An 18,962-nucleotide genomic window follows, 5' to 3' on the forward strand; every position below is an offset into this window, starting at 1 on the left:
ACAGGACTGCTCGTCTTTTCCCCATCACCTAGTAACGTGGCCCAAACTCTTCTGCCCGGAGTCCACAGCCCACCCACGCTGTGACCCTAACGTGACATCATAACGGGATCTACTCTTACTCCCTACATAAACTCCAGACAAAAATGTACTAATCAACTCCCAAATGCATTCATCTCTTCGAGCAGCTGGGCCTTGTATCTGGAGCATTCATGCTGTGTTCTTACTTGCCCAAATTCCTGCTGATTGAAAATGTGACTCCAATCCATCCAATCCCAGTGAAAACGGCTACCTCTTCTGTGAAGTCTTACTGGATTTTTCAGCAAGAAATAACCTTCTGGTCCCTGAATATACTTTATTCACATGGTCTACATTGGGCCCTTTCGACCTTTACATTGTAATCTTATTTGTGTGTCTTGTGTCTCACCTTGTCGATAAGACTACAAAGTTCACTTATTCAATAAATATTTATCTATGGCATGCACTATCGGGAGACACAGAATATTTACGTTATATATCCCTGTGCTGTACCTAGCGCGCATGTCTGACTCTGCAAGTATTCAGTCTCTGTGGTATACGTGATTAAATCCCTCACTTGTTTAAAAACTGTATGTCCAACTGGCTTTATTTTCAGAAATGAGCTAGGAACGTCTCAAGTCAGTCTGAGTAGGAGTTCAAACACAGATGCACTTGACTCTGACCCCACTTAGCCCCAGAGACCTTGGCAAGCCCTAACATACACAGAGCCCTTTGCTCTCAATTTGCACACATTTTCTAACAATAATAATCGTGACAACAACCACAATGAGCTTGAGGATCTGATTTGCAAACCTACTGCAGCTGAAAGTTGGTGAATTAGGAGCAGGGAGTAGAAATGGCTAAGCATTCACACAGGCATTAGTAAAACTGACATCAAGACATCAACAGCAAGGAAAGGTCTATAAAGCTAACACGTCACACACACACACACACACACACACACACACCAATAATAATAATTGAAAATAAAACAGTAATCTGTGGCCATTTAGAGCAGGGACAAGCTGTTCTGCATATCTCAGAAGGGCCTAAAGGCTTCTTAGGGGTTATAGGTCTCCACTACTTTTAATGACAATCCCAAGTGTTCTAGCCGAATGGTGTTTACAATGCATTATTTCAGAAGAACATATTGGAAATGTTTTCATCCAAGACAATTAAAACTAAAAGTCTTGGTGTTTAGAAGGATAAGTCCTCAGCCATCTATTAAACTCATTTATCCAGAACAAGTCTCCTCCCACCCCACCCCCACCCACAGTCTCTGAAGCCAGGATTTTATTGTACATCCTTGTATTGCTGGGTTCGCTTGCCTCGGAACATTTGTTGGCTTCAAGAATTTAGTTCAATCTTCATTCAGTAACTTTGATTCCCATGTTATTTGCGAAACACTCCAAGTGGGCCAATAGAGGACACAGAAGACAGTGATCTTAGGTTTGTCCTAAAGGTGCCCAAGGAAAGTCTCCTTGAGCAGGTAAGTGATGTTTGTATCCTTGGGTGATCCTAATGGAGGAGAAGCAAATGGGTAGATGGTAAGACAGACATCATATGAGAAAGGACCACGGGTAGTGAAGAATGGTTCTTAGAGCTGTGCCTCCCAACTAGAAGTAGGAGATTTGAAGAGGTCATTTGGGGTAAAGAAAACAGCACGGGGTGGGGGACAAGCTAGATGCAAGAAAGAGCAAGTTTTCTTCAAGTTAAGGAGCCAGCCTGGCAGAGCCAGGGAGGGGTCTGGCTTGGAAATAGACTTTGGAGCATTTCCATCGTTTTGTGCAGACCTCTGCGACCATCTAAGGTCAGGTCTCAGTCTGCTTAGACTGCCATAAAGAAAACACAACATACACTGAGTGACTTCAACACACGATGTTTATTTCTGTCCATTCTGGGGATTGGCAAGTTCAAAGTCAAGGTGCTGACTTAATTTGCTTCTAACAGCTTCTCTCTTCTTGGTTTTCAGGTACCCAGGTACCTCAGGTGTCTCACAGTATCCTCACATGCTGGAGAGATGGTAAGCTAGTTGGTGGCTAACCCCATCATGATGCCACCCCTCTGAGGACCTCACCCAACTCTTACCACCCCCAAAATCACCAGATTGGGGTTAAAAGCTATAATGTATAGATTTGGAGGAAATCAAGGTTTTCTCTATAACATAACATGAATGTAAATCATACTTTTTTTTTGTTTTAAAAACTCCCAAAGTCAAGTTTCAGATGGTTCCTGTCTTCAATCAGTTATTTTGCTGGAGGGTGTACATGACAGCCAGTTGCAAGCTGTAAGGCTGACTTGATTTGCCTCCTCTATGTTTATTTTACAGACAAAAGCCATAGAAGATGTAAATATTTCCTTTGGTTAAGAGCTCTGGAGAATCCTATTTCTAGGAGTCACAAGCTAAGGCTGTAGATACTCTTCAGGCAGTGGCCAACAGATTCATTGGTAATAGAGTATGAACAAAAATACATCCTACAGTTTGTTAACTGTAAGGATTAGGGATTTACTGGCTTCTTAAGATGAGCTTCTTTTTTTTCCATGTGAGAGAAGTTTATAGGGGGTGGGGGGCTGACAGAAACAAAGAGGGAAAAGAGAGAGAAGAATAAACCAAGATGAGCTTCTAATCGTTGCTCTTGTTGCCTTTCTCACCAGACTCTAAGTAATTGTTACCTCTAACATCTAACCCTACCCCCCCCCCAAAAAAAGGAATTTAGTGAAAAACTTAATAAAGGTCTGACTACAAAACAAATTCATATTCTAACACTAGACTGAAGGAAAATTATATCCCAAAGTAAACTAACTCGTTCTGAATTCACTAGACTCTTTGTAACTGTTAGATCATGCTTTTTATAACAAATAAAAAGCAAATCCTAAAGTTGGGGATTTTAAAGTCATTAGTTCATGGACACAGTCATTGTAAGTCCAGTCCACAAATCCTGAATTGGCTGCTTTGTGAAATTGGGAACCAATTTGAATGTTCACATGACAAGGGAAATTACAAGCTTAATATGTATTAATATGTTACCTTGGCAGAACACCAAACCTCATAGTAGCAAAATATGGAGAGAAAAGAGATTACTCTCCAAAGACTTGAGTTTGACTTTGAAAGTAAACTGATGTTTTTTGTTTTGTTTTTGCTTTGTTTTGTTTTTAAATCTCATAAGGTGTCAAAGGTCTGGGACTATAAAGCCATTTGCGTGAAAATTACTCAAGAGACGTAATCATTACAAAATATTAATGGGGTGTTTAATTGGAATTCCTGTTGAATATTCAGGTGTGTTGATCTTTACCTAAGCAATTTAAATCCCAAACAGTCGCTCACTCACTGCCAGCTAACTCTTGGGTTAAGCCCACGTATAACAAATACAGTTGTTGGCTATACCAGATACAGGGCACAAAGTGTATCATAGCTCTCAGTCAAGCGTTTGACCGAGACTATCCTTATACAACACAACTGAGCAGATGAACTAAAGTTTATAGGTAGAGTTAGTTAGGGAAAACTACCCTACACCAACCATCCTATGACCTGCAAAGCAAGATTTTGTACCCAAGACAAAAACCACTTTCAAGTCTGTGATTCGGGTCATTCCATTCTTTTCTGCTATTGTTCAAAGGGTGGTCCTTGAGCAGGAAATATCAGCATCCTCTGGAAACTCGTTGGAAACCAAAGTCTCAGACCCTACCCAGATCTGCTTGATTAAGAACCTCTGGTTGTCTCTGCATCTGTTTCCAACCTCTGCTGGATGGAGCTTCTCAGGAGACAGTTATGATAGGCGTCTGTCTGCAAGGACAGCAGAGTATCAGGGCTGGGCTCTCTCACATGGGGCAGTACTCAAGTCGAGACAGTCATTGGTTGGCCGTTCCCTCAATATCTGCTCCATCTTTTTCCCTGCACATCTTGTAGTCGGGACAAATTTTGGGTTGAAGTTTTTATGAGTTGGTTGGTGCTCCCCTCCCTCCTCTGGAAGTTCTATCTGGCTATAGGAGGTGGCCACTTCAGTCTCTGTATTCTCACCAATGGTAGGAATCTCAGCTAGGGTCACCCCATAGATTCACTGTATTCTCTCCCATCTCAGGCCTCCAGCTTGTCCAAGAGATGCTCCCCCACGCACACTGATTTCCATTCTCACTCCCAGCCCTCTCCTGCCCTTCTCCCCACACCTAATTCCCATCCCCTACCACTCCTTACCCCATTTCCAACCCAGAGACCCATTGCCAAACATCAGGTGGATCTCAGGGAGTCTTGTGGAAGAGTGGGGGGTAGAATGAGTAAGCCAGAGGGATCAAGGACACCCCAAGAGTCACCTAACGTAGGTCCAAGAGGGCTCACAGAGACTGAACCTTCAACCAAAGAGCATGCGGGGGCTGGACCTAAGTCCCCACACATTTATAGCAGATGTGCAGCTTGGTCTTAATGTGGGTCTGGAGGGGGATACTGTCTCTGACTCAGTTACCTGCTGTTGGAGCCCTTTTCCCTACCTGGACTGCCTGATTGGGCCTCAGTGTGGGAGAAGGTGCTTAGTTCTGCTGGGACTAGATGTCCCAGGGTGAGATGGTACCTAACAGTGGCTTCACCTTCTCTGAGGAGAAGGGGTGGATGTAATGAGACAAAGGGACTCATAAGGGAGGAGAGGAGGGAGGGGGACAGTGATTGGGATGTAAGGTGAACTTTAAAAAATCACGAAAAGAAAAGAAACACAGATTTAAGAAGATTTAAATGAGAAAAAAGATTCAATCTTTAATCACAGATGGATCTCTGTGAGTTCGAGGTCAGCCTGGTATACATAGTGAGTACCAGAACAGACAGAGCTACATAGAGACCCTGAGAGATAGAGATAGACGACAAATGGGATCTCATAAAACTGCAAGCTTCTGTAAGGCAAAGGACACTGTTGTTAGGACAAAACGGCAACCAACAGATTGGGAAAAGATCTTTACCAATCCTACAACTATATATATCCAAAATATACAAAGAACTCAAGAATATATATCCAAAATATACAAAGAACTCAAGAAGTTAGACCGTAGGGAGACAAATAACCCTATTAAAAAATGGGGTTCAGAGCTAAACAAAGAATTCACAGCTGAGGAATGCTGAATGGCTGAGAAACACCTAAAGAAATGTTCAACATCTTTAGTCATAAGGGAAATGCAAATCAAAACAACCCTGAGATTTCACCTCACACCAGTGAAATGGTTAAGATCAAAAATTCAGGTGACAGCAAATGCTGGCGAGGATGAAAGAGGAACACTCCTCCATTGTTGGTGGGATTGAAGACTGGTACAACCATTCTGGAAATCAGTCTGGAGGTTCCTCAGAAAATTGGACATTGAACTACCTGAGAACCCAGCTATACCTCTCTTGGGCATATACCCAAAAGATGCCCCAACATATAACAAAGACACATGCTCCACTATGTTCATAGCAGCCTTATTTATAATAGCCAGAAGCTGGAAAGAACCCAGATGCCCTTCAACAGAGGAATGGATACAGAAAATGTGGTACATCTACACAATGGAATATTACTCAGCTATCAAAAACAATGACTTTATGAAATTCATAGGCAAATGGATTGAACTGGAAAATATCATCCTGAGTGAGGTAACCCAATCACAGAAAAACACACATGGTATGCACTCATTGATAAGAGGATATTAGCCCAAATGATCGAATTACCCTAGATGCACAGAACACATCAAACTCAAGAAGAATGACCAAAATGCGAATGCTTCACTCCTTCTTTAAAAGGGGAACAAGAATACCCTTGGGAGGGAATAGAGAGGCAAAGTTTAGAACAGAGGCAGAAGGAACACCCATTCAGAGCCTGCCCCACATGTGGCCCATACATATACAGCCACCCAATTAGATAAGATAGATGAAGCAAAGAAGTGCAGGCCGACAGGAACCGGATGTAGATCTCTCCTGAGAGACACAGTCAGAATACAGCAAATACATAGGCGAATGCCATCATTAAACCACTGAACTGAGAACGGGACCCCTGTTGAAGGAATCTTAGAAAGGACTGAAAGAGCTTGAAGGGGCTTGAGACCCCATATGAACAACAATGCCAACCAACCAGAGCTTCCAGGGACTAAGCCACTACCCAAAGACTATACATGGACTGACCCTGGACTCTGACCTCATAGGTAGCAATGAATAGCCTAGTAAGAGCACCAGTGGAAGGGGAAGCCCTTGGTCCTGCCAAGACTGAACCCCCAGTGAACATGATTTTTGGGAGGAGGGCGGCAATGGGGGGAGGATGGGGAGGGGAACACCAATATAGAAGGGGAGGGGGAGGGGTTAGGGGGATGTTGGCCCAGAAACCAGGAAAGGGAATAACAATCAAAATGTAAATAAGAAATACTCAAGTTAATAAAGATGAAAGACAGAGACAGAGACAGAGACAGAGAGACAGAGAGAGAGAGAGAGGAAGAATCATCACCACCACCACCACCACCACCGCCACCGCAGCAGCAGCAGCAGCTATGGGGCTGCAGAAATGGCTTTGGCATATCCAGGTACTTACTGTTCTTACAGAGGATCCTAGCTCAGTTCCCTAGCACCCATGCAGGACACCTGACAACTGTCTGTCCAGGTCCAGAAGATCTGACAACTTCTGGCCAAGCAGGCAGCCGCACTAATGTGTACACGCACCCCCACCCCCCCACATGCATACACACCACATGCATATGCATAATTGAAAATACACGTAAATCTTTGGAAAGAATCTCTTTTTGTGGACATAGGACTCTGGCTTTTCCAGCTATCAGGTAGGCTCTGTATGTGCAAAGGTTGGGAAAGAAAGGACATCTGCTTCTGCCTAATTTTAGAAAATATGTGTACTTCTAACAGGTTCCAATGTCGTCCAGAAAATTAATGTCATATCCACGTCTTTATTTGTACCACATGCATGAATAATAGTCACGGCACCAGTCATGGCAAATACAATTCTTGCATTTAGAGTATAAAATGAGTAGTAATGAAAATGGCAGAATGCTCTTATCTATCAAACATACAAACAAAACCCTAAAGAGACTGTCGCCCGGCCAAGACCCGACTGTACATATTGACTTGGGATTAAAACAGTAATCACTTGCTTCAATCTGAACCTTAATAGATAAGACAGATTTTTAATATAGGCTTAGAAATAAGTGCCATGCCAAAAGGGAAAGAAAAGGCGAGGGCAGCCATCCAGGGTACGATAACAAAAGTGTAATGTAATATATCAGCATGGCAATCAGAATCTATTGCTATGAAGGGGGTTGTCTTGCCAAATAATGAAACGAATTGACATCGATACCAAGCTGTCATTGGAATGTCATAGAGATGCGGGATTGTTTTTTAAGCAATGTTACTGGAAGTCATTCAAGATGTTTGTGCTGTTATAACAGATCGACTGGAGATATTTTTTTTATTCCAAACTCCTAGATGAGAAAATATTTGGAATAAAGTACAGTGCGTTTATATACAGGCTTCTATGGATGAAAATTGATTTTTACTTCCCCGGGAATTTAACTTTTTTAAGAGTTGAAAGCCAGTGTACAGGGGCAAGAGGTTGACTGAATGTGAAGCCAGTGTTTATGTTTTCTCGATAGGACAGAGGATTCCTGCTCTGCTTTGTACCTGGGCTGTACCGCTTCCCTCTCCAAAATATCGCTAAGTTGTTGCCCAGTGTTTCATTTTGTTTTATCTCAAAGCTGCTCTCTTTGTATTACTAGACCTCAAAGAGGCACATATGGAGAAGAGAAGAGAGACAGACATTTGACGATTTCACTGCTGTTCATTCTCCTTTTCAATAGAATTCACTTGGAACTGGAAATCATTAAAGTGCTTTCTAGCCTCAAAGTATGCACCTCCACTTTGCGATAGGCTGACTTAAACAGATTGGCAAGCTCAATTTCACAACGGCAGAAAGTGTCCTCTTCCAAATAAGTATGTGGTCATTTCTGTAGAACCTTGATACTTAGGTATTAAACTAAAGCAAAGTCATCCTTTCTAACATTTTTGTCTAAACAGAAATTCAACTTCATCATTCCAAATGCTGTCTCCATTCCTTAATGCTGTGTCAGCCGTTCTCAACCTGGGGGTCGAATGAACCCCGGGGTCACCTAAGACCATCAGAAAGTACAGATATTTATGTTACAATCCATAACAGTAGCAAAAGTGCAGTTATGAAGTAGCGGTAAAAATATCTTATGTTTTTTGGGGGGAGGGCGTCACCACAACATGAAGAGCTATGTTAAAATCAGCATTGGGAAGATGAGAGTCACCGCTCTCTGACCTCTCTAGCCAAACTTATTATTATTATTATTATTATTATTATTATTATTATTATTATTATTATTATTTTGGTTCTTTTTTTCGGAGCTGGGGACCGAACCCAGGGCCTTGCGCTTCCTAGGCAAGCGCTCTACCACTGAGCTAAATCCCCAGCCCCCCAAACTTATTTTTTACTCTTGCTCACTCCTACTGTTCCTACTGTCTCAGGGTTTTACTGCTGTGAACAGACACCATGACCAAGACAACTCTTATAAGGACAGCATGTAATTGGGGCTGGCTCACAGGTTCAGCGGTTCAGTCCGGTATCACTAAGGTGGGAGCAGGGCAGGCATGGCGCAGGCAGAGCTGAGAGCTCTACATCTTCACCTGGAGGCTGCTAGCAGAAGACTGACCTCCAGGGAGCTAGGATGAGGGCCTTCAAGCCCACGCCCACAGTGACATACCTACTCCAACAAGGCCACACCTTCTAATACTACCGCTTCCTGGGCCGAGCATATATAAACTATCACATCTACTATATCAGGATCGATTAAGGGCTAGCATTATCCTGTATGTGTAACCTGGAGGAAAACTTATAACTGGGACCCTAGCTTCTCACTGGCAGAATTTTCGCACGGTACTCATCTTATAGAGACAAGAATGAGACCAGGAATTCGAGGTACCTTGCCCTGTAGTGTTTCAAATTATGGGCATTCATGCTGGAGAGCCTTTGTTCTCATCTCTGACCTACTTCCTCTTGCCTTTGTTATCTGGAAGCGATCATTTAAGTAAACCTGCAAAGTACTAAAGAAAGTCTGACTTCACTGGATCCCCTTCCCCTAGCTGGCCTGACTGGTTGGGCCTCAGTGGGAGAGGACACAGTCTTGCTTTGACTTGGTGTCGCAGGGTGGGGGTGGTACCCAAGGGGGGCTTCCCCTTCTCTGAGGGGTAAGGAGGGGAGGGACTTGTGAGGGTGGGAATGGGAGGAGAGGAGGGAGGTGGCTAGCTTTGACTGGGATGTAGAATGAATAAATAAATAAAATAATTTTTTAATGAAAGGAAGTGTGGCTTCATGTGACTACTGGATAAATTCAGTTGATGGATATAAGAGTTTCCATACATCTGAAATTTCTGCCTCTCCACCTACCACATGCTTTTTGGTGCCTTTGCTCCTGGTCAGTCACTCTCCTTTTGTGGTCAGTGACTTCTTTCCCCATCCTTGCTTTTGATCTTTGGCGATGGAGCTCCTCCCACTCCACTAGAGAGAGGACTTTTCTACTCCAGCCATCCATGTACCAGTTGGGCTTTTGTTGTGGGAACAATTCATGATGCCCCAAAACACAAAAGCAATTATCAATCTAAGTTTAAAGTTGGAGAGGATATATATTTTCTTAAAGAACATAATCTCAGATTTTCCCGAACCCATTCATACAAAAGCATGGGCCGGCTGACATCCCTGCCGAGCCCATGGTTTCTGTTGGAATATTTCCATGATCTAAGTATGAGGCTGTGACAGCCTAAGAGACTCTGTCACTAGCTCAAAGCAGATAATTAAAAGGCTAGAGTGAATGGTTTTTTTCCCCTCTTCCCCTTTCTTTACTGGAAGTATATGACAACTATTTTGTTAAGTGGAGTTTTCCCTTATATAAAAAGTCACTCAAACTTTTTGAGTAGGTAAAAGTCTATGTTGCTTTGCCCAATAAAGTCCTGTGGTTGCCATAAATAAATAAGTAGATAAACAAAACAAAAACAACTCCTTTCAGTTTCCCCTGTCTATTGTAAGAATTATCCCTTAAGGGTTTATAATGTTGTTGGCATGGGGCAATACAGGGTGGGTATCGTCATCATTCTCTGAAAGTCATTTTTATCACCTGTGAAGTGGAAGCCATAAACAGCGTGGCTGCAAGTTCTACAGGGTGAAGAAGCTAATGTCTTTTCACTAATTGATTGCTAGGCCATAGGTGCCTATGGACAGTAGATGCCAATGAGATTTAAGAAGCTAGACAGATGAATTCTACACGTAAAACTTTTAGCCTAGGGCCTAGAACATAGGAAGTGTTGAAAACACGTGAAAGTTAATGTATTTTTAGCTATTTTGTGGAATCCCCTCCCTGACCCATGTCCACAGCACTGTTTGGCTGTGGAAACCAGGCCTCAAAGAAGCCCTTTCCAGCAGCATCCTGAAATAGTAACTCCTTGGCAAGGCAAGAGTTAGTGGGGAAAGCACTGAACCAGAAACCCAGGAGATAAAGACTAAGTCTTAGTTCAACCATTTCCTTAGAAGGGTTGGTTCTCAACCATTAAACAAGCCATTTCACCTCTTTGCGCCTGTGGCCTTCACCGTAATACAAATAATTTGGATTGGAAGACACCTCTGGATTTCCTGCCATTTGGAAAGTATAACAGGTCTTTGTCCCTGAAAATTTAACAGCTTTCAGGATTTATCCTCCATGTATGTTAGCATGCTAGCTTTATACAAACACACACACCCTCCAAAGTGTGTGTGAGCCAGTGCCTGCCCTGGGTTTTTACCTAATATAGCAATATTTCTTCTAGAGCAATGGACTCCCCTCTCCTTTTAACCTTTTTTTTTTTTTTTTTTTTTTTTGGTGACGATAGCACCATTGTTGAACATCTGGATCTGGCATCCTTATTTGGTTGTAAATGAGAAATGTTTTAAAAGGAAGGCATGATTAAGAAAAGTTAGTGACCTACTTTTTCCATTCCAGCCCCAGTGTGAGTTCCTATTTCAGACTCACCTATTTTTGTGCTAATTATTTGCCTTTTTTTTTTTTTAACAAAGCCAACTGGTCAGGTATGAATATACGTGTACCTCTTCCCTCTATATTAGAGTAGTCATGAGGTGCATGCTATTTTTGGACTCCATGCTACCGAATTCTCTCTTTCTTACAGTTCTGAAAAGTCGGAAGTTTTAAGGCACCCAGAAAGTCAAAGTTTAGTCCTTTCATGCCTTTCCCAGCATTCAGGAGACCTAAACAGTAGCTCCCTGTTTTCCAGCATCTTCTATAGACAGCCGCCTTCTGTGAAGGGCTTGAACCCTGCACCAGCCACTGACTGAGACCTCCACAACATCTCTTTTACACATTATAGGAAGCCATTTTCTTTGAGCTTATTAAAGTATAGTTTGGGGGGAAATTGATCTTTTGGTATTATTAACATTCATGTAATTAGTTTCTTGTAGTTTGAAGACTATAGTAGTAAGAGACTGAATCCAGCTTTTGTTTCTTCTCTCTCTCTCTCTCTCTCTCTCTCTCTCTCTCTGTGTGTGTGTGTGTGTGTGTGTGTGTGTGTGTGTGTGTGTGTGCGCGCGCGCGCACATGTACACAAGTGCATGTTTTGCTGGAAATCGAGCCTTGTGCCTGTGCATGTTAGACAAGTACTCTGTTACTAAGAAGTAGCCTTTACTAAAGTTTGTTCCTGATTCACAGCACCGTGCAATGCAGGCAGGCAGTCTTGGTCAACCATTGACGAGCTCAGTTGTATCTCAGGAACCTATGGTACTTCTTATAGGCCTACCTCCTTGATCTTCAGGGTCCTTTCTATTGAGGCTGCCGGATGACAATAGAGAATGTGGAATATTAAATAGAAGGTTTTTATTGGCCAGGGCTAGATACCTATCACTTTCTGCCCACAAACCATTGGCAACAACTTAGAGGCATGGCTATAACCTAACTTCTGGGAAATGTAGTCTGGATAAATGCCAAGTAGAAAGGACCTGGAGGGTCAGGTGTGGTGGTATGTGTCTGTGATGCCACCACTTGGGAAGCTGGGGCTGAAGGATCAAGAGTTTGAGGCAAATTTGGGTTACACAGCAATACATTGTCTCAAAAAAATAAAACCACAAACAAACAAGAAGAAATGATGTAGGTAAGTACACACCAAGTCACTGCTGTCTACGACGGAAACATACAATTTCAACTCAACTTTGTGTTACCAATGCTCCAGATAAGCAGCCTATACATGGAGACTGAAGAGATAGCCCCAGCAGCACACTTTCTGCTCTTCCAGGAAGGTACCAGCATTTGGTTCTCAAGCACACATGTCAGGGAGCTTGTAGCCTCTATAACTGTAGCTGGGCCTTCTTCATGTAACTGCTATCTGATGCCTTCTTCAGACCATGTCAGGTACTCACACACACATGGCCTCACACATACAAACACATTTAAAAAAATAAATCTTAACAAAAGAATCAACAAGGTGCTAGAGAGATGACCCAGTGGTTAAGAGCACTGACTGCTCTACCAGAGGTCCTGAGTTCAATTCCCAGCAACCACATGGGGCTCACAACCATCTGTAATGGGATCCTATGCCCAATACTTGTGTGTCTGAAGATAGCTACAGTGTACTCATATAAATATAATAAATGTTTTAAAAAAAGAATCAACAAATGGTCACCAATGTATCTTAGTCAGGGTTCTCTAGAGTCACAGAACTTATGGAATGTCTCTCTATATTGAGAGAATTTATTGTGATGAATTACAGTCTGTAGTTCAACTAACCCAACAGTGGGCAACTGTGAATGAGAAGTCCAAGAATCTAGTATTTGCTCAGTCCCATGAGGCTGGTTGTTTCAGCTGCTCTTCTGTAGTAGGTTCCAACAGATTTGCTGGCAAGTAAGTGTAAGAGAAGATCTTCCTTCTTCCAATGTCCTTCTGTAGGCCTCTTGCAGAAGGTGTGGACCAGATTAAAGGTGTATACCACACCTGGATCTTGGACTTGCTTTGTCCCAGCTGACTTTGAACTCAGAGATCTCCTTGCCTCATTCTCTGGGGATTAAAGGCATGTGCTACCTTGCCTAGGCCTAAGCTTTTCAAGGCCGCCATACCTCAAGATCTCCATGCCAAGATCCAGGTCAAAAACTTGAGTTTTCCAGCCTCAATATCTGGATCACAAGTGAGCCCTCCAATTCTTGATTATAGTTCATTCCAGATGTAGTCAAGCTGACAACCAGGAATAGCCATTACACCTTGCTACCCTGGTATGCCAGACCCTATCAATTAACCACTGTCTAAGTAGACACAAAGTCTAACATTAATTGTGGACCATGATGAGCAAGGCATGATCTTTGCACTTAAGAATAAGCAATAGAGCTGGGCATGGTGGCACACATCTTTCATTCCATCACTGGACAGGCAGAGGCAAGAGGATCTTTGTGAGTTCAAGACCAGCCTGGGGTACATAGTGAGCTTTAGGATAGACAGAACTACATAGAGAAATTTTGTCTAAAAAGAAAAAAAAAGCTAAAATAAGGTAGGTAGTGCAAAGAGAAAAACAGATAAAATAGAGGAATTCCACATTATATTTTCACATTATATGTCTATTTGCTCTAAATTTGAGCTTTTCAAGGTCAAGGCCAGATACTACTCTCCTGCTTGCATCTGTTGTCTTTAATCACTACCTGGCATGTAATGGGAGTTATAAAAGCAACATTTTTTAAAAACTTTTTATTGATTGTTCATGAATTTCACATCATGTAACCCAATCCCGACCATCTTCTCTTCCCTCCATATTCACCCTCCTCCACCCTTGCAACCTTGCCCCAAAGGAAAATGAAAAACAAGAAGAAGAATAAAATCTCACTGTGGAAACTGCAGTGTGTCACAGGGTGTCCCAAAGTATACCCTTTTGTCCACACGTCTTTAATTACAAATGTTCATTGCGATGAGTCATGGGTCTAAGACCTCTGGCCTCTGCTACACCATCAAGAGGCGTCCTCACTGGGATTCCTCTTACATAACCTGTTGTTGCCCTGTGTCATGGAGATCCTGCAGCTTTGGATCTGCAAGATGGGCCCAGAAGCAGCTTTTTCTATTTTTAGGGAACAAAATAAAGAATTGTATTGAAGGCATGTGGAAAACAAAATAGTTATATGTGACTGTGGTTTAGGTCAGGCTCCATCCAAGCCCGGAAGGTGCAGTTGGTGTTCTGGGTAGCACAGATCATATTGGAGGTATTCAGAACACAACCAACACAGTTGGATGTAGATCCTCGAGAACAGAGCCATCCTGAAACTCATCTGGGAGACGTGCAGAATGAGCTGGGCTTCGAGGCTTTCATGTGTGCAGAAAGAGAGGACGCTCAGTCCCGCTGAAGACAGCAGACAAGAACCCAGAGTGAAGGAAGGCAGTTCTCAGACAGATTAGCAGGCTGTTGTGCCGAGGAAGGGGAAGAAGTGGAGGACAGGCAGAGAGGTTACCGAGCACCCAGTCATGTGTTGACTGTCTCGATAACTAAGGAATCCATTCAGTGACTACCATCATTCTGTTGGTCAAGGATATTGCAGGTCCCATTTGGACAGTTGGAGACATGGACTTTGCCCCTTGGAGGTTGAATGGCATGGTCACTCCTGAGGACCTTATTCAAATTATGTCTATTATGCTCCTAACTTGTAAATAACTTTGGCAGCCAATTCTTATACTTTGCTTCCTTAAGACTTGAGAAATGTGGACTCAGAACTTGGCAAATGAAATCTACAGCCAGAATGGGTTTCACGCTCCTTCTCCAAGTACACTGGCTATTATCCCGTACTCTTACTTGAGAGGATTAAAACAGCAGGGCTATTGCAGCAAGATAAGCCAACAGTAAACATGCAATACCACCATTCCCAACATCTAACCACAACACCAAAATGTTGTGGTACACTTGAAAGCCAGTAGTGATTCGATCGGCAAGCAAATTAGGATGTTTTCCTTCTGCTGGTCTCTGTCTCCTATTCTCGGTCTTCACCATTCATGGTTAGTGTATTTTTCAGGATTCTCCAGAGAGAAGCTGGAACCAACTGGATGGATGGATGGATGGATGGATGGATGGATGGATGGATGGATGGATGGTTGGATGGATGGATACTTAGATGGTAGATCTGTTGATAGATGATAGATAATTGATAGATATAGATAGATGATAGAAGATAGATAATAGGTAGATAGGGTGATAGATGATAGATAGATAATAGATAGATGATAGATAATAGATAGATAGATAATAGATAGATAGATAGATAATAGATAGATAATAGATAGATAGATAGATAGATAGATAGATAGATAATAGATAGATAATAGATAGATAGATAGATAATAGATAGATAATAGATAGATAGATAGATAGATAGATAGATAGATAGATAGATAGATAGATAGACAGATAGAGTAGTAGACTTCCTATAAGCTAGAGAAACAGGAAATCTGAGACTGTTTTTCAGTGTAAGTTCAAAGGCAGCATCTGAAGTGGCCCTTCATGACTTCCCACAGTAGAGCAGAAAGACCAGCTGAATGATAAGGAAAAAGACAGAGCCAAGCTTGGCCTTCCATCAGGACCCTGCCTCTTCATTCCATCCCAAGAGCCATTTCAACTTCAGCATGACTCTTGGAGGGAATATTCAAGCCATTGCCGTTTGTGTTTTTCTTGACCCCTTATTTGGGGTGTCAACTCAGCATCATCTATCAACTGGTTCTTTCCTAAGATGCAGATGTCAGTAGGACAGAATAAGGGGTTTCACTGTGACCTGCCCATCCATACACATCAGCTAGTCCTTCTGAAGCAAGTCTTTCTGAACTCGATGGCTTTAAAATCATGGGTCAGAAAATTGAAGCTCATGCATGGGCTAGGTGCCTGCTTTGGTAGCTACAAATTTATTTGGACACAGTAATGTTATTCATTACATGTTATCTATGACTATTTGGCGAGCTAGAGAGCAGAGAGGAGTCACCATGGCTTCATGAGCTTCCTGCAATATTTACTTTCCCGCTCCTACAGGGCTGGGAAGATGATTCATGGAGTAAAGTGTTTTGGGATTGGGTGTGAGGAGAGAGGGCCAGAAGGTCAAGAAAGTGAATGGAGATCTGTAGCTGGCATCCCTAGGACATACCAGAGTCCTGGGGTAGGGGAGGCTGGCAAGAGTGACCATGGGAGTGACTTTAGCTGAGTTTCATAACAGAAGGAATAGGGAAACCTGAAGAGGCCACCTCCTGTAGCCAGGTAGGATCCCCTAGTGGCAAGATAAGGGCACCAATCCCCCCACAAAAGTTCTGACCTAAAACGTGTCCTGTCTATAAGAAATGCAGGGACAAAGATGGAGAAGAGACTCATTCAGTCAGGGAATAGCCAGCCCAACTTGAGACCCATCCCATGGGCCAACACCAATCCCTGACACTACTACTTGGCTATGCTTGCAGACATGGCTGTCCTCTGAGAAGCTTCATCCAGTAGCTGACTGAAGCGGAGGCAGTGATCCACAGCCAAACAGTGGATGGAGTTTGGGGACTCTTATGGAAGAGTTGGGAAAATGATTTAGGGCCCCCAAAAGGAGAGGAACTCCACAGGAAGACCAACAGAGACAGCTAACCTAGACCCTTGGTGGCTCTCGGAGACTGAACCACATGAGCTGGATCTGGGACCCAGCACATCTGTAGCAGATGTGCAGCTTGTCTTCATGTGGGTAGCCCAAAAAACAGGAGCAATGGCTGTCCCTAAAGCTGTCGCCTGTCCGAGGAATCCATTCCCTTAGCTGGGCTGCCTTGTCTGGCCTCAGTGGGAGGGGATGAGCCTAATCCTGCAGAGATTTGATGCGCCAGGGTGGGAGGCTACCTCCACTCTCTCAGAAGAGAAGAAGAAAGGGAGCTGGGGTCCGGGAGGGGGCAGGCAGTGACGAGTTAGAAGCTTATGCTTCAGCCTCTAGAACTTTGAGACATAAGTTTCTAACCTTTAAAACCTACTCGGTCTCACTGGGCAGTGAGGGTACACACCTTTAATTCCAGCACTAGGGAGGCAGAGATGGGGGGATCTCTGAGCGCTGAGTTTGAGGCCAGCCTGATATACGTAGCAAGTTCCAGGATAGGTAAGGCTATACAACAGAGAAACCCTGTCTAGAAAATCCAAAAAACAAAACAAAAATTACTCAGTCTCACAAATTTGTTATACCAGTAGGATAGACTAAGATGCCCAGTCTACCTACAGTACTAGCAGAATTCAGTAGAAAGCAGAAGCATAACATCCCTAGGCTCTAAAGGGATTCCACTGAAAAAACACTTAGTATTATGATGGTGGTGGTAGTGGTGGTGGTCATAGTGATGGTAATGGTTGTGGTGATGGTGGTGAGGTGATGGATTTGGTGATGGTGGTGGTGGTGATTAAGTTGGTGATGGTCGTGGTGGTGGTGGTAGTGATGGTGGTGGTAGTGATGGTGGTGGTGGTGGTGGTGATGATGGTCATGGTGGTGGTGGTGGTGGTAATAGTGGTGGTGATGATGGTCATGGTGGTGGTGGTGGTGGTAATAGTGGTGGTGATGATGGTGATGATGGTCGTGGTGGTGGTGGTGGTGGTGGTAATAGTGGTGGTGATGATGGTCGTGGTGGTGGTGGTGGTGGTGGTGGTGGTGGTGGTAATAGTGGTGGTGATGATGGTCGTGGTGGTGGTGGTGGTGGTGGTGGTGGTGGTGGTGGTAATAGTGGTGGTGATGATGGTCGTGGTGGTCGTGGTGTTCGTGGTGGTGGTGGTGTAGATGGTGGTGGTGGAGGTGGTGGTGATGGAGGTGGTGGTGATGGAGGTGGTGGAGGTGGTGGTGGAGGTGGTGGTGATGGAGGTGGTGGAGGTGGTGGTGGTGGTGGTGGTGATGGAGGTGGTGGTGGTGGTGGTGGTAGTGGTGTTCGTGGTGGTGGTGGTGTAGATGGTGGTGGTGGAGGTGGTGGTGGTGGTGTAGATGGTGGTGGTGGTGTAGATGGTGGTGATGGTGGAGGTGGTGGTGATGGAGGTGGTGGTGGTGGAGGTGGTGGAGGTGGTGGTGGTGGTGTAGATGGTGGTGGTGGTGTAGATGGTGGTGATGGTGGAGGTGGTGGTGATGAAGGTGGTGGTGGTGGTGGTGGTGGTGGTGGTGGTAATAGTGGTGGTGATGATGGTCGTGGTGGTGGTGGTGGTGGTGGTGGTAATAGTGGTGGTGATGATGGTCGTGGTGGTGGTGGTGGTGGTGGTGGTGGTGGTGGTGGTAATAGTGGTGGTGATGATGGTCGTGGTGGTCGTGGTGTTCGTGGTGGTGGTGGTGTAGATGGTGGTGGTGGAGGTGGTGGTGATGGAGGTGGTGGTGATGGAGGTGGTGATGGTGGTGATGGAGGTGGTGGTGGTGGTGATTGAGTTGGTGATGGTCGTGGTGGTGGTGGTAGTGATGGTGGTGGTAGTGATGGTGGTGGTGGTGGTGGTGATGATGGTCATGGTGGTGGTGGTGGTGGTAATAGTGGTGGTGATGATGGTCATGGTGGTGGTGGTGGTGGAGGTGGTGGTGGTGGTGTAGATGGTGGTGGTGGTGTAGATGGTGGTGATGGTGGAGGTGGTGATGATGGTTGTGGTGGTGGTGATGGTGGTGGTGGTAATAGTGGTGGTGATGATGGTCGTGGTGATGGTGGAGGTGGTGGTGATGGAGGTGGTGGTGGTGGTGGTGATTGAGTTGGTGATGGTGGTGGTGGTGATGGTGGTGGTGTATCCCTCAGCACACATGTGGAAGACATTGTGCAAGCATTGATTCTCTTCACTGTGGCTTCCAATGATTAAACTCATGTCTTCAGACTTGCCCAGCAAATGCCTTTACGCAGTGAACATTCTCACTGGTTCCATTCCCATCAATCATGGCCAAGTAGATCAAAAGGCCTGCCTAGATTTAAAAGGTAGCACACAG

The 18,962-nt window shown here is 44.0% G+C and overlaps 1 long non-coding RNA gene and 1 pseudogene across 1 annotated transcript in view; one reads left to right on the forward strand and one right to left on the reverse strand.

The window, feature by feature from the left end:
• Positions 1 to 7,490, forward strand: part of LOC134479855 (uncharacterized) — a 10,449-nt gene extending 2,959 nt beyond the window's left edge. Inside the window, exons 1-2 of the long non-coding RNA XR_010053658.1 lie at positions 1 to 2,038; positions 3,633 to 7,490. The exon at positions 1 to 2,038 is cut by the window's left edge and continues 2,959 nt beyond it. This is a non-coding gene — a long non-coding RNA (uncharacterized LOC134479855). The remainder of the gene's footprint in view (positions 2,039 to 3,632) is intronic.
• A 7,615-nt stretch (positions 7,491 to 15,105) lies between these two features.
• On the reverse strand, positions 15,106 to 18,759 carry Prob1-ps1 (proline-rich basic protein 1, pseudogene 1; annotated as a pseudogene).
• Between the last annotated feature and the right edge of the window lie 203 nt (positions 18,760 to 18,962).

Source organism: Rattus norvegicus, chromosome 7, assembly GCF_036323735.1.
Source record: "Rattus norvegicus strain BN/NHsdMcwi chromosome 7, GRCr8, whole genome shotgun sequence".
Lineage (NCBI taxonomy): Eukaryota > Metazoa > Chordata > Mammalia > Rodentia > Muridae > Rattus > Rattus norvegicus.